Source organism: Carcharhinus amblyrhynchos, chromosome 3 (genome assembly GCF_965287045.1).
Source record: "Carcharhinus amblyrhynchos chromosome 3, sCarAmb.v2.hapA, whole genome shotgun sequence".
Lineage (NCBI taxonomy): Eukaryota > Metazoa > Chordata > Chondrichthyes > Carcharhiniformes > Carcharhinidae > Carcharhinus > Carcharhinus amblyrhynchos.
In genome coordinates this window covers 72,245,645-72,260,091 of record NC_137326.1, presented here as the reverse complement: position 1 = coordinate 72,260,091, position 14,447 = coordinate 72,245,645, and the positions used below count along the sequence as shown (strand labels likewise).

General features: G+C 45.2%; 1 long non-coding RNA gene across 2 annotated transcripts in view; it reads right to left on the bottom strand.

Moving 5' to 3' along the window:
* The window catches only part of LOC145340814 (uncharacterized), a 40,948-nt gene extending 27,113 nt beyond the window's left edge, over nt 1-13,835 (bottom strand). For both annotated transcript variants that reach the window (XR_013886296.1, XR_013886298.1), the window contains exons 1-2: nt 13,642-13,835; nt 7,342-7,439 (exon numbers count right to left, since the gene is read on the bottom strand). This is a non-coding gene — a long non-coding RNA (uncharacterized LOC145340814). The remainder of the gene's footprint in view (nt 1-7,341; nt 7,440-13,641) is intronic.
* Between the last annotated feature and the right edge of the window lie 612 nt (nt 13,836-14,447).

Here is a 14,447-nt window from a genome sequence, read left to right as displayed (position 1 = left end):
ATCAGGACAGTGAGTGACTTGGAGGGGAACCTATAGGTGATGCAGCTGCGGCCCTCGTCTTCCAGGTGGTAACAGGTTGTGGATTTGCAAGGTGTTGTCAAAGGAAGCTTGGTGTACAGTGATGGTATCTGTAGATTGGTAACCCAGAGGCCCAGGTTAATGATCTGGGGACACTCAAATTCCACCATGGAAGCTGCGGAATTTAAACCAATTAATAAAAAAAAATTGGAATTCAAAGCTAGTTTCAGTAATGGTGACCATGAAACTACTAATTGTTACAAAACCCATCTGGTTCGCTAATGCTCTCCAGCAAAAAGAAATCTGTCACTCTTAACCAGCCTGGTCTACATAGCTGACTTTTAACTGCCCTTTGCAATGGCCTAGCAAGCCACTCAATTCCAGGGCAATTAGGGATGTACAACAAATACAGTGGGTTCGTTAACCCTGATGCAAAATTGGTCCTGAGAGTCACAGAATACAACTATGAACATGAACCTCCATGAAAAGGCCTGGAGGACAATGTAGTTCAAATAATATTAAAAAGGATTTTTTTTTTTAAATATACACTCCACTGACAGTCAGCTCCTCCATACACTACATCAAGCACGAAAGCAGGAACGAGAGAAAGTTGATCTCCCCACCTAGGGGGAAGCAGTCCCTGATGTTCCCAGGCACCTTCAGCATAACAAACTTGTACATAACTCAAGAGCAAGTGAAAGCAATTTGTGTGATGGAAGTTTGAAACAAAAATAGATGTCCAATCAATGAATGGGAGGGGAGAGAGAAATACCCATCACACACACACACGCGGGAGCTTTCCTTGGGTTTGGGACACTGGGCGCTTAGGGAGGAGGCTGAGGCAAGTAAAGCAGGCGCAAAACTATCTGCCAATCAGCCCTGAAGATGGCCCTGAACAGAAAGAACCAATTGTGCTGAGCTAGAATAGCAGACAGCAGAGATAAAAAAAAGCAGGCCACAAGGTCTCTCCGCAGCTTTAGCTCTGATTAAACCCAGCTCAACAACGCATAGCATCCACCATCCTCGTTACTGCCTTTGCAAGGGCCAGTTTATCAATGGACTTTCATAGCAAGCTGCTTAGTGACTAGGACATTCACTTTTACCCACTTAAAAACCAAGTGGCAGCAGCATTAGGAGACCCCTGACTGGGAAGAGTCGCTTGGCTGATGGTCTGCCTTCTTAGTGTGTTAACACGCTCGAATGAACAAGCTCATTTCCATCCTGACAAACTGGGTGCATTTCTACTGATCTTTAAGCTGGGCTGCTCACAGAGTAACTGGGAAATCCTTCCGCCAAAACTTAACAGTACAATCATTAACACTGACTGCAATCCTGTCAAAGAGCAAAACCACCACTCAAGTCAGCAGGGTAGCACATTGTTGCTGCCTTGCAGCACTAGGGACTCAGGTTCAATTCCTGGCTTGGGTCACTGTATATGCGAAGTCTGCACAGTCTCATCGTGTCTATGTGAGTTTCCTCCAGGTGCTCCAGTTTCCTCCCACAGTCCAAAAGATGTGTGATTAGGTGCACTGGCCATGCTAAATTCTCCCTCAGTGTATTCAAACAGGGACCAGAGTGTGGCAACAAGAGGATTTTCACAGTAACTTCACTGCAGTGTAAGCCTGCTTGTGACACAGATAAATTAAACTTTAAAAGCTTAATTTATAATCACATGGATTTTGGATGCTGGTGCACTTTTGTTACCTAACATTAGTGCCAACCATTCCCAGGCCCACCAAAACCCAGCAATGTGCCTTATAAGACAGCCTCAAGATGACCCTTACTGTGGAAGGGTAGAAATAAAGATATGAGGATGACATCAATGGATTTTCTTTTTTAAGAATGGCCACACTGCCTCATGTACAATTTACTTGGACCCAGCTTAATTACAGTAGAATGCCTCATTCAAAATAAACTGCCAAACGTGCATGGTCTTTTCATCTTTGTGATATAGCCCACACGTTGCAATTGTCAACTGCAAGAAGCTGAAGGCTACTTAAATTCAAAATGGTGGTTCACATTCACCCAATCAGGCAGCCATTTCACTACAGCCTGGGTTCAATTCCCACACTAGGGTCATGGACGTTTATCTCAAACACATTCAACTCCCATCCAAAACTAAAACTACCAACGTTAATTTGCAAGTTGGAGAGAATTCACCAGCAGGGCTCTGCTGAAGTATATAATCAATATTTTGTGTATGGTTTCTTCCATGTACAGGCACCAATATTCCACACACCAGCTGATTCACATCCCAGTTTCTCACACGATTCTCTTGATTTATCACTGCAAATTGGTCCGTGACAGACTTAGAACCAGGAACCTGCGCTAGAATGCCCACACAGCTTGGAGGGGCAGAATTTACAATATGGTCGAAGGAAAGTTTTTCACTGTTTCAAGTGCATCCCTTGTGGAAATTTCATGACACAGCACTGCAGACTTCAGTACACTGGATCATATAAACTTGCACTTTATGATAATGGGTATATCTTTCTCACACTTCAACAACTAAATGGTTTATGCCTTTCCTGGTAGTACCATCCTCAATGGGGGAATATTCCATGTTTAATAAACACAATTAACTTTCACCATCTCCCCATTTTCACTTTTCATCATAGTACTCACACAATGTGAGACAATGTACCTAGTCTCTGCTCTGGATACAGAATCAAATAGCACACACATTTCCTGAACAGCTAGGCTTGGGAGCTTCCTTCCTTTTCTGAAAAGATTTTTGTCTTGAGCTCCAGAAGTGGTTGGGAAAACACCAATGTGCCAGTACACAAACTCTGGCAATTCATCATTACAGAACCGGCCTTCTTCCTCACATCATATGCACAACAATGGAAATGTCTATCTGCTCTTCAGCTGGCATGTTAACAGCGAGCAGGCCAATCTCCAACCCCAGCACTCCAACTTTCTCTCCTCCTCTCCGAAAGGCACCATCATAACTTACATGGGCAACAAGACAGCGAGCTGACCTACAGCATAAAATGCTGTCACTTAAACTCTGCAGTCCATTTTATGTCCTAAAAGTAGGACACCAAACCATCAATGGTGAGGCCACAGCATGGTTAACTTCTACAAGGGTCAGTTAAGTATGCTGCTGAAACACTATTAAAATGTTCCCCATCCAGACAAGTCTCATTCCAGGCAGTTGAGCACTAAATCTAGGTTGCAGTTCACTGCAGTACCAAGGGAGTGCTGCACAGTTGAAGGTGTTGCTTCTTTGGATGAAATGTTAAACCAATGCCGTCTGCCCTCTTGGTGGGCATAGTGGATGCCATTACAACATTGCAAATTGCTGGCAAGTTCTCCCTAGGTGCCCTAGCCAATATTTATGCCTCAGTCAAACAATTAAGACAAAGGTCCTAAAGTCCTGAAAGGGTGGAGTTACGTAGGGGGAACTTACTGAATCTTTGTTCAAAGTTCTTGTCCAATAATACACTGAAAGCTACTGCCCCTGCCCCTCAGCAGTCTGTGACTGTTGACTTCCAGCAAGCCATGCTAGAAACTGTAAAGCCAGCGTGATCCTCTCGTCACATGCAGTTTACACTTGAACATGCCTGGGCACCTCACATACACTCTGCTGCAAATGACCTGAACACGTGACGCCCGATCAACAAAATCCCAGAAACCTTAGTGCCTTCAGCCATCTCAGCCCAAACTCTGAAATCTCCTTCCTAAACCATTCCGTCTCTTTCTTCCTTCTCTTTTAAGATACTCCTTCAAACTTACTTTTTTGCCACCAGGCTCACCCTCTCCAACTTTGATTTGGTGTTAATTTTTGTTCAATTGTATTTCAGTTAAAGGCACTACATAAATGCAAGCTTGCTGTCAACCATTACTATTTTGGCCTTTCCTAAGTGGGCCTATGCTAAAATTTGATTCAGTGTAGATTTATGCCCCACATCTCTAACCCACATAAAATGCCACCACAATTACAATAACATGAATCCTTTACTCTGTCCTGCTCTTCCTAATGGGGAGGACGTTGACAATTTGCTGTCATTAATAGTATTGTGGGACCATCGGAAAATACATGACAGGCTTATTCAGGTAGTCCTTGCACATTAGAAGCAATGGGGCGGAGGTGGTTGCACTGGCATCTAAGAATGACACCACTCAACACCTGGCCCCAATTTGTAACATCACAAAATTTGTTCTCTCTATAAATCATCTCCATGTTCTAACCCTGAATTGAGTTGAGTAAAACAGCGGTTAGCAGAATAAGTTTAAAGAAACCCAGGGATTCTTGGATCACCCAGACGGAGAAGGGAATGACTGCTCATAATCAGTTTGGGATAAGCAGCCTCCAGCAGCAGATAATAAGTGCCACTTGGGTTACTGTGGCAACATTTCCAGGGACGTCCAGAATTCACACCATTTGGACGACCCTCAACTTCTGGTGCCACAACTGCAGAAAGCAAGATTTGCAAGGAATGGGGTGTGGATTCATAAAAGCCAATACCCATCAATCCCCAGATCGGGTCACCAGCTTGCAATTCTTTTTATTCCCCCTCCCCATCCCACTCCTCAGCCACCTCTCAGAGGCAGTCACTTCTTCTCCAGAGATGCTCAAGTTAGCACCACAGAGCGATACTTCAACATCGTTTGTTAATGGGTGAAGGTGACAAAGGTGTTCCCTTGTGTCTACATCTTCACAAGTTAGGTCTCTTGCAGACTGCAATCCACCCACCAGGTTGAACACACTGTTCCTGTTAACCGCAGGAGCTGATTGCAGGCCAGCCAGGCACAATGTTCTCTTTCCACTAGCTGTCCCCCAATAGGGGCAAGTCTCACATTTTTCTGCCTGTGGTTTGGTGAGAAGCAATCGCAACTCTGCTTTAGCACATTGTTTCCCAGTCTAGAGACTTGAGCACAATCTCTGCTGGTACTCCACAGTGTAGTACAAAGATTGTGCTACACTGTCAGTGGTGCTGCTTTTCAGATTAAGACAAGTCTTAATTTGTCCTCTCAGGTACACATGGTACTATCTTGAACAAGGATAGGGGAACATCCTGGCTGATATTTATCCCACAACCAACACTTCTAAAACAGATGAGTTAGTCATATTGCTGTTCTGGGAGAAGTGTACATTGATCATTTATTGCATTTCCTACATTAGAACATTACAACCAGTGAAGTTTCAATTTGAGAAAAGTGAGATAATTCTCACTTAGATTGATTCAATCTACAAATTGTGTATTTTTCCAGTTCACAAAAAAAAATGCCCAGCATTCAAGTTTTAGATTCAATGTCATAACCCTCTGCTCTTGCTCCATCAGTTCAATCAAGGTCTGGTCTCTCTTCTGCTGAAGCTATAGCCCATGACCCTGTCTCCTACCCAAGGAGAAGTACCAGAGCAGGACATTATCCAGCGAGTTCCCTTTTACTTCCTGAACTCCAGGAGTGAGGAGAGAACCCCTCTCCTCCCTCCATTTCTCTCACTCACTCTCCACTGCAGCAAGCACACCTGTAAACAGCTCAACTCTGACTACTGGCAGAGTGCCAGTAAGCAGCCCTGAATGGCTCTACAACTGAAATATTTACACAACACACACCATTCAGTTCAGCCTCTTGTGTACTTGGCACTTCTCATAAGTGTCAAGTGCCGCAGCTCCTTAATTCCGTCAACTGGGAGCTGGACGACAACTAAGTAAACGGCAAACTCTGTTCACAAGTGGAGCAAGACAAAATACAAGTAGTACAAGAAAACCTAAAAAAAAGTTAAGGGAAGAATGGAAGTTTTTAAAAAAAAAATCTGGAATGGGGAAAATAATGGGACTTGAGACACAACACTTCAAGAATTGACAGTTACTAGCCCAAGAATGGAAGATAAGTGCTGAGGAAATTGCAGATATATTAAGTCAGAATTCCCAAAAGCTCTGTAGGGCGGTATGATGGCAGAGTGCCTAGCAGAGTTCCAGGGACCCAGGGTCAACTCCAGCCTTGGGTGATTGTGTGCAGCTTGATTTTCTCCCAGTGTTTGCATGGGTTTCCTCCCAAACTCCAAAGATGTGCAGATTAGGTGGGTTGGCCATGCTAAATTGTCCCTTAGTGTACCAAGATGTGTGTTGGGGGAACAATGGGGTAAATGTGTGGGGTTACAGGGATGGGTCTGGGTAAGATGCTCTGTTGAAGAGTGGGTGCAGATTAGAGAAGCCAAATAGCCTTTTTCTGCACTGTAGGGATTCTACGATTCAGGAATTATATCTTCAGATTGGAAAATTGCAAATATCACTCCATTATTTAAGAGGCGGGGAGGAATGGAGAAGGGGAAGAAAATGAGAACTACAGATCTGTCAGTTATGGAGGAGCGACTGGAATCTACCATTGGCTGAACACAAGGACAAGCAGGAGACGGTGAGTCAGCATGGATTTGCAGCAAAACCAATGGACGACCAAAGCTCGGGCTTCCCTAGCGTCTTATGGCCCAGTGACCCCTTGAGTGAACATGTGTCACTTGCGGACCAACTTTCAAAACAACAGCAAAAAGACCAGAGTCCCTCTGCCAGGTCAGGCACAGAAGCAGCCAAAGTGAGAACTCCACCCACATCCCAGCAGAACATCCCAAAGATTTACAGGGACAGTGTCAATCCAACTCTAGTGAAGACCATCAACAGCACAACAGAACTTGTAATCAAGGGGGACTGCCTATTTAACTGTGCAGCTAAGTCACTGGCATAAAGGGCAGGATTGCCCAAGCTCTGCAGTGTACCCTGCAGTGTATTTGGGCCAGTCAGGGAAAGCACGCACTTCTATAGAAAGCTTAAATCATATTTCCACAGACTGCTTCCGTTTTAAGTCAATGACGACTAATAGCTATCAGCATTCGGACGGAGGATGGGTCTTTTGGTGCAAGGGGCACTTACCAAATCTCAAGATCAGAGGGTTTTACGAAGGCAAACTGTCCAAAGGAAGTAAAGTTGGAGTGACTTGAGATGCCTAAAGGGATTGGCACTTGCAGCAAGTGCCTGTTGGGGAAATCCTTGGGATTTAGCTCGTCAGCCACTTTCCACTGAAGTGAATGGATGGGAAAACCATAGGTGGCCTGACCAACTAAAGAGCGCTCCCTGCAAACACTGCCATTCGCCAGGAGGGCTGGTTTGCAGGCATTCCTTCCGAACGCAAACAGGTTCCAGTTACCTGGGCTTTAAAGGCCCCCCTAAGTGGCTTAATGGGGTGATATTCAAATGAAGTACACCAAATGGGGAACAAGAGGGAGTTACATCAACAAGCCATCGCAGCACTCGATGCTAAAATATGGGGGCATCGCAATGGAATGCACCTGCTCAAGGCAGCAACAAAGACAGCACTCACCTCATCTATCCAACATCAGCCATTTTATATTCACTCCACCTCTCCTTCTCAGAGATGTTCAACTGGTTAAAGACGCTCATCACATTCTGGGAGGAATCCTGAAATAAGAAAGGAATTTACTGTAATTCTTCTGCAGCATTCTGTCCTGACTTTCAAATCAGTTACCAAAGTTGGAGCAATAGCCAAGTGAGCCAAAGAACAATAAGCACCCAGGCACCGTGGCTCAGTCTGCCTCAGCGGCAGAGGGCTGTGGGTTCAAATTGCACCCTGAGAGATGGGGACACAAAAATTAGGCACTTTTGCACTGAAGAAGGAGTGCCGAGTTCCAGGTGAGGGGTTAAACTAAGGCCATAGTTTCCCTCTCAGTTGGGTATAACCCTATCCAATATGTACCCCTAATAAACATCATCTCAGATCATCGTGGGAACATGCTATGCATAAACTGATTGCTGCATTCTAACCGGATACATTTCATTAACTGCAAAGGGAACAGGCCCAACATTGCAAAAGGCATTATATACACTTTTCTTTCATGCTGCCTTCTAGACAACCACTGACTGTACTCTCAGTAATGCATGGGAACCTGCAGGCAGAACGCAAGTCACAGAAGAGTCGATCACTTCCACGCACGCGCGCGGGTGGGTGGGGGGGGGGGGGCAAGAATAAAAGATCACTCGTAGGCCAGAACAAACTCCATCTTTACAACCAACTGTAGGCCCAGGCACTATACCAACCTACACTTCATTAATTCCAAGTGCAAGAATATGCTGCTTTGAACACATGGCTGAGACCTATCTCAGGCAACCATGATGTTTGGAGAAAATTTAAAGCAACATATGCCAGTCACAAGAGTCAAAAGACAGGAGTGTACAAACCAATACTGAAGAGATGATCAGAAGAAAAAAGTGAAGTTACGTACAGGGTCACAATGCAGTGGCCAACCAAGATGTAGAATTACTCGGAATAATGTTGCCCAACCATAGGGCCTAAGAAGAGTAGACGAAATGCTGCATTACTCAGATGGTCAGAGGTAAGTAGAGCTGAAATCCATTCAACACTAAATGATCCAGAACATCTTATCTTGATCTACTCCTGCAAATTAAAATCTTTCGTTCAGATAACATTTTCAGAGATGGTAGGGGTTAAGTGACAGTGTGAGGAACTGAATTATCATCATAGATAGTCAGGTAATTAGGGTGGAACCAAGGAGGCTGCCAAACCTCAAACATAGTGAACTGGCTTAACAGCAGTACAGATGCAACACATCTGGGGCAGTTAATTGTGTCTAGGGGGGGTAGGGAGTGGGAAAGGAAAATTGAACAGTCCCATTCCAGATTCTTACCCAGTTACCTCTGGTAGAAAGCACAATGCGAACACAGCACAGGCAGTGCTCATGGATTTCCTCCCTAGCAAATGCCTAATGGCACTCATGCACACTGTCCGCACAGGAAAGACTGTCACTTGGGAAGATACTTGAAGGCTGTTGGGCTCAGAACTGAATGGGGCAACGAAAGGCGAAATGCTAGGCTATCATTCTAGATTTAAACCAAATTGAGCAGAGGTGTTATACAGAGACTGTAACAATACTGCTACTTTAGTGACTAATCCAATCACTAAACATTAGCCCCAGGGCCTTTTCTTGGGAGGTTACAAAAACTTATTTTGCTGAGAAAAGATGGTGGCAAAATACAACTCAACAGCCCTTCAGTGTTACTGCAATGATAAATAAACATCAGAAGCCATTGTCTTACACAGCACCTGATACAATTAACTGCACAATTAGCCAATGTCTCCAAAGAAATTAAGGACTCAACGTGCCCAGACATAACTTTAAGGTTACCATGTCTCGCTGATGGTGCAGAGTGCTCAATACCAAAAGAATCATTCAGAGGGGATGTCAAGAGTCCGCATCTGGGAAAGGATAGTGTTCACTTTGACATGACCAAACATGCCAACTATTCACGGATCCACTAACCCAAGCTGCTGGTCACTGCGCTGAACCAAGAATACCTCAACAACCTCTCAGATCCAAGGACCATTCATAGGCCTGGCCAGTTTGTTGCTACAAATCAAAAGAAATTTTCTGATAACCGCTCAGCTGCAGAGAACAAGTGGCAATGACGCCCTTGGATGCAGGAAGATTGAGTGAGAGCTCTTAATTTATGATGGACTTCACCACCCCCACTAACACAATCTAATAATGCTCCTGTGCTCAAGTCCATGAAGAATACCTGTTTGAACTAGAGATTGTAGGACTATTGGTACATTACACAAGTCATTCATCAGCTTCAAGATAGGAAGAAAAAGGATCTGGGCAGAGAAGACACAAAGATCAAACATTAGGCTGAGGCATTCCTGCTCTGGATGGGCATTCAGCTCTCTATTGTCTGGTTAGCAGGATGCCTGATCTGGCAATTTCCTGCATCAAGTCACAGGAAGGGCCACCCACTTCATTTTACAGATGCCCTCTCATGGTCTGCATCGGGGCCCAGACCACATCGCATGCAGAGGAACCTCTGAAGTGTAGTTACTGCTGTGCCATAGGAAGCATGACAGCCAAGTCGTGCAAAGCACGATCTCATAAACAAAAACAAGGTGGAGACTAGATGATCTGTTTTGTGATGCTCATTACAGATAAATACAATGGATCATGCAGGATTCACCTCAGGACATCCTAACTTGCGACAGTGCTCTCAGCTCACCGGGTCTGTTCAGCTGTGTAGTTAGGCTCAACTTGTCTTGTTGAACAGGAGGGTGGGGGAAGAAGAGAGAGAAAAAGAAAGAAGGAATAAAACAACAACAATGATTCTATTCCTGATCACTGTTCCTGGTAGTTACTGCCGGAAAAGGTAGGGATGTCAGGGCAATGTCCAGTCCACATTCCCACATATGTTATGGGTTCTCACAGTACTTGCTACAAGGCTGTTGGTGAGGTTTTGTTTCTGGCTGGGCCATTCTGCTAAAGTTAATTGGGTGGTGGGCAGGGGAGAGACTTCAAATTGGCCCACACGTACCCAGCTTTCGTGACGCAGTCAAGTGGGATTATTCTTCCACAAGAGCTAAATGCCCTCAGACTGGGAGGAGAAAGGAACTGATACCAAATCACTGCAGTCAAGACTCTACACTCAGAGCAAACGGCCCTTTCAATGGCTCATTAACTTCATCTAATCTCCATCACAAATTCACTTGGTTGTTGCAAGTATCAAGGCTACTGGGCAGGTTTTAGCATTCCTTACGTTCACAGATCAGTTTTTTTCCCCCCTCATTCTGACAATTATACTACAACTAGCGTCCATACAAGCTTGCCTAAGATTTCTAAATAAATTGCTCAAGAGTGACACTACCTAAACTCCAAGCTGTGAACAAAATGCAGCGAGTAACAAGAAAGATGAAGCACACTGGGGAAAAAGAAAATCACAGTCCTGTCCAATGCAAGAATTCATTACTCAGGCCAGGAATAATTCACCTTGAATCGCACCAGTCACTCACCTGGTTCTGCACAGTGCAATGCAGCACAACTTTATGGATAGGACTGCAAAGTAAAACAGAGCCTGGGCCTACCACCTCAAGGAACCATCTCCTTGCATCTCCCCCCCCCCCCGACCTCAAACCCCTCCCCACCATCCCCCTCCCCCCAACCTCCAAACCAATGACCCAATCCACAACTGTCAGAAGTGCAGTAAAGCAGGGGCCCTGGCAAAACTGACATCACAAGCAGTTAATGCAAGCCAATAATCATTGGCTTGCTTGGGATCTCATCTACAAGCGTCCACAATTCAAAATGAATTATAGTGCTTTGGGATGTTTCAGAGGGGGATACAGGGGATTTCACCCTCCGTGACCCCTGTAAAATAGCTCTGTGGTGAGCAAAACCCAGAGAGATCAGGGAATCTGAAACTATAGAGCTACTAAATTAAAAAAAAACTGTGCCACTTCAGAACTGGGACAACAGATTGTCCTTAGCAAATGATCCTTTACCAAAGACACAAATGGTCTAACCATCATGAGCTCCTGTTTTAATGACAGAATGATCTCCAGTCATTAAAAGGCATAAAATTGTATGACAGGCAGGGATAATGCTGCAAATCAGTAAAAGTGAACCTAGTTTGTCAAAGGAACAGGACACTTTGAACTCGGTATAGGAATGTGCCAAAATGAACATGGGCACCTCCTCTATACAGGAGGGTTTGATATCCTTCTAAATGCTACACCCACCTTCACATCCCAACCTCACGGTAGCTTAAACCTAATCCAAATGGTTTGCCACCTCCACACTTAATTGCTACAATACAAACTTGAGTTCATCCAAAATTTCCTCATCCTCCCCTTCAAATCACCCAAAAAGTTCCATTGAAGCACCACTCCAAAACTCAGATGCACTCTGCCTCATCCACAAATCCTGCAATGCTTTTAATTCACTTTAGCTCAACAACCTCCTCGACCCTGTGTCCTATCTTCCTTCAGCTCTGGGCTCCTGCACATGCCACTCAAACCGTTCCAATGCTTTCAGAAGTCCCTCCTCCCCAACCTAGTCAGCCACACTCTCCATCAAAACATCCAAGTCCTCCAAGCACACTGGTTAGCCACATTCTTCCCCTAACAATTATGGGACATTTATCTACAAAGGGTGCATAGTTAGTTTTATTTTTATGCAAGTGTGGGCATCACTGGCTTGGCCAACATCCCTAATTGCCCAAGGTGGTGGTGGGAAGTTGCCTTCCTGAAACACTGCAGTCTATGTGGTTGTAGATGCACCCACAGTGCTGTTAGCGAGGATCCTGAGATCCCAGAATTTTTGGCCCAGCAACAGTGAAGGAACGGTGAGATATTTCCAAGTCAGGATGATGAATAACTTGGAAGGGAACTTCCAGGCATCTGACATCCATATCCTAATAGACGATAGTGGTTGCAGGTTCAGAAGGTGCCATCATTGCTGTGGGAACCTGGCACACAGGGCAGATGTGGCAGAAACACGATTTAACCTTCCTCGGTGAGAAAATGAGCCACAAGGGGAGTTTGAACCCTGGATCTGATATTGAAAGACAGTGGGCCTCAAGGGGTGCTGCAGACAAAAAAGTCCACCAACCAGCCTGGGTAGCTCCAAGGTGGGAGTGTATACACACACCTGGATGGGGCTGGAGTCCAACATGTGCAGAACTGGGTCAATTCCAAACAGTCGAAAGATCTGCTGGAAGCCAGTGGTTCAAGGCGGGGGTGGGGGAGGTGCCCGGGGAGAAAATGCGTTTGCTCACTAAATTCATTGAGAGAGTCCTGTCCCCTTCCAGAGTCCCGCGAAAATTCACCGCCGCTCATCCTGCATTAAATAAGCGAAACAATATGCGGGCATGGGGCAAAGGGCAATGCTGTTTCCGAATGAAAAAAAAAGCACGTTCAAAATTAGCCGGATCCGTATCTCACGCACACATGGCTCGTTTAAAGTCGCAACAAAAAGAAGAGATTTGGCGAGAGGATGCCCGAATATTTGGGGAGTTGGGGGGCACACAACTCGTGGGAGAAAAACCAGGGAAAAATTTAGCAATGAAGTTTGCGTCCAATGCAAGTATCCAAAGGGCTGGGATCTGTGCAGAAAGGCGCGCGTCTGTTGTGATTTGAACCGTACGGCTGAGTCCTGCAGGGAGGGGTGGGATTTACAAGTATAAAGCCCAGACTCTCAGCACCCACCATGCTGGCTGTTTTCCTTTCCCCTTTCAGTTTCACCTTCCCCTCTTTTTTAAGCTATTTGCCCTCTGCCCCACTCTTGACGCTATACTTTGTTTCACTCTTCGAAAGGAAAGGGGGTGGGGGGGCGAAAGAAGCATGGAAAGGCCATAAGCCGGAAGAAAGGCCTGCTGCAACTGAACTTAACAAAAGTGGCGCACTTCAGTCAAAGCTCCATAAACATACAGAATCTCGTTTTGATTAGAAAGGTGGGAAATCGTTTTTTTAAATAATAAAGGGCTTTGAAAATAAAACCCTTCAATTCATCTCTGCGATAAATAAACAAAACTGAAACCCACCCACAGCGCAAGAGACCGATTAGACGGGGAGAGAGACGGTGCCCCTTCTTCCCACGTGTTTGCGCCTCTGCCGCGATCAGCCCGAAACTTACAAGCCGTGGAAGTTACAATGTCCGGACGTTCCAAAATGGAACGCGGGACGGCAACAATGTATCGAGTGCTGGAACCTCGGCTACCGCAACGTTCCATCCCTGCTCGGCGCCTCCATTCATAAACCCCACTCAAACCCAACAGACAGGCTGGGGAGAGGGAGGAGGAGGAGGGGTATTCAGACTTTCCTCACCGCCTTTTTTTTCCAATAACCACTCCGGCCGTTCCCCCCTCGTGTTCCTCAACATCCGACTCTCACGGCTTCCTTCGAATTTTTTTTAATTCGTTTCATCGTAAATTTTCTCATGCTGAATATAGCCACACACAAACAAAAAAAAATTGCTCAAGCCACATGGAAATGTAGACACAGATTGTGTGGCTGCAAAATAGTAAGAGAGAGGGAGGAGAGGAGAGGGAGGAGGGGTAAAAAGCTGTGATGTCACGGGACTTACCAATCAGTATGCAAACAGGAGAAAAAAAAAATCCGGTCGGTTCCCATTTAATTTCATGGTTTCTTGATGCAAGCCTTCCCGACCTCGGGAAATTGTGAACTGCATGTTCCTCTTTTTAAAAACCCACAGGATGCAAGCCCGAAAGCTTTTTTTAAAAAAAGGGTTGTTAACGACTAGTTCGGTCCCCCCTTCTCCCCCTCCCAGTACTCCACAGAAAAAAAACAAAAAAAGTTAGCCTGTAAGAGAATCGTTAGGAGCAGCTCGTGTGAACATGGATGGCTGAACAGACAACAACTTCGTTTGTTTTTTAAGTTGTTAAAAAAACTGCCAGTGTTATTTGCACCCACTTTCAGGGGTATTTTTTATTCTCGAGCCCGTTTTGTAGCCACCCCAGGAGGGAAAGTACGGGGAGCCTTCTTAACCATTCATTTGCTGAATTTAAACTGAAATCTCTCAGCCGCCCCAGTGTTTCCTTTCCACAGAGCTCCGCTTGAACAGGGAGGCTTGAGGAGCCCCGCTGACATCTTAAAAGCATTTCATTTCCCCG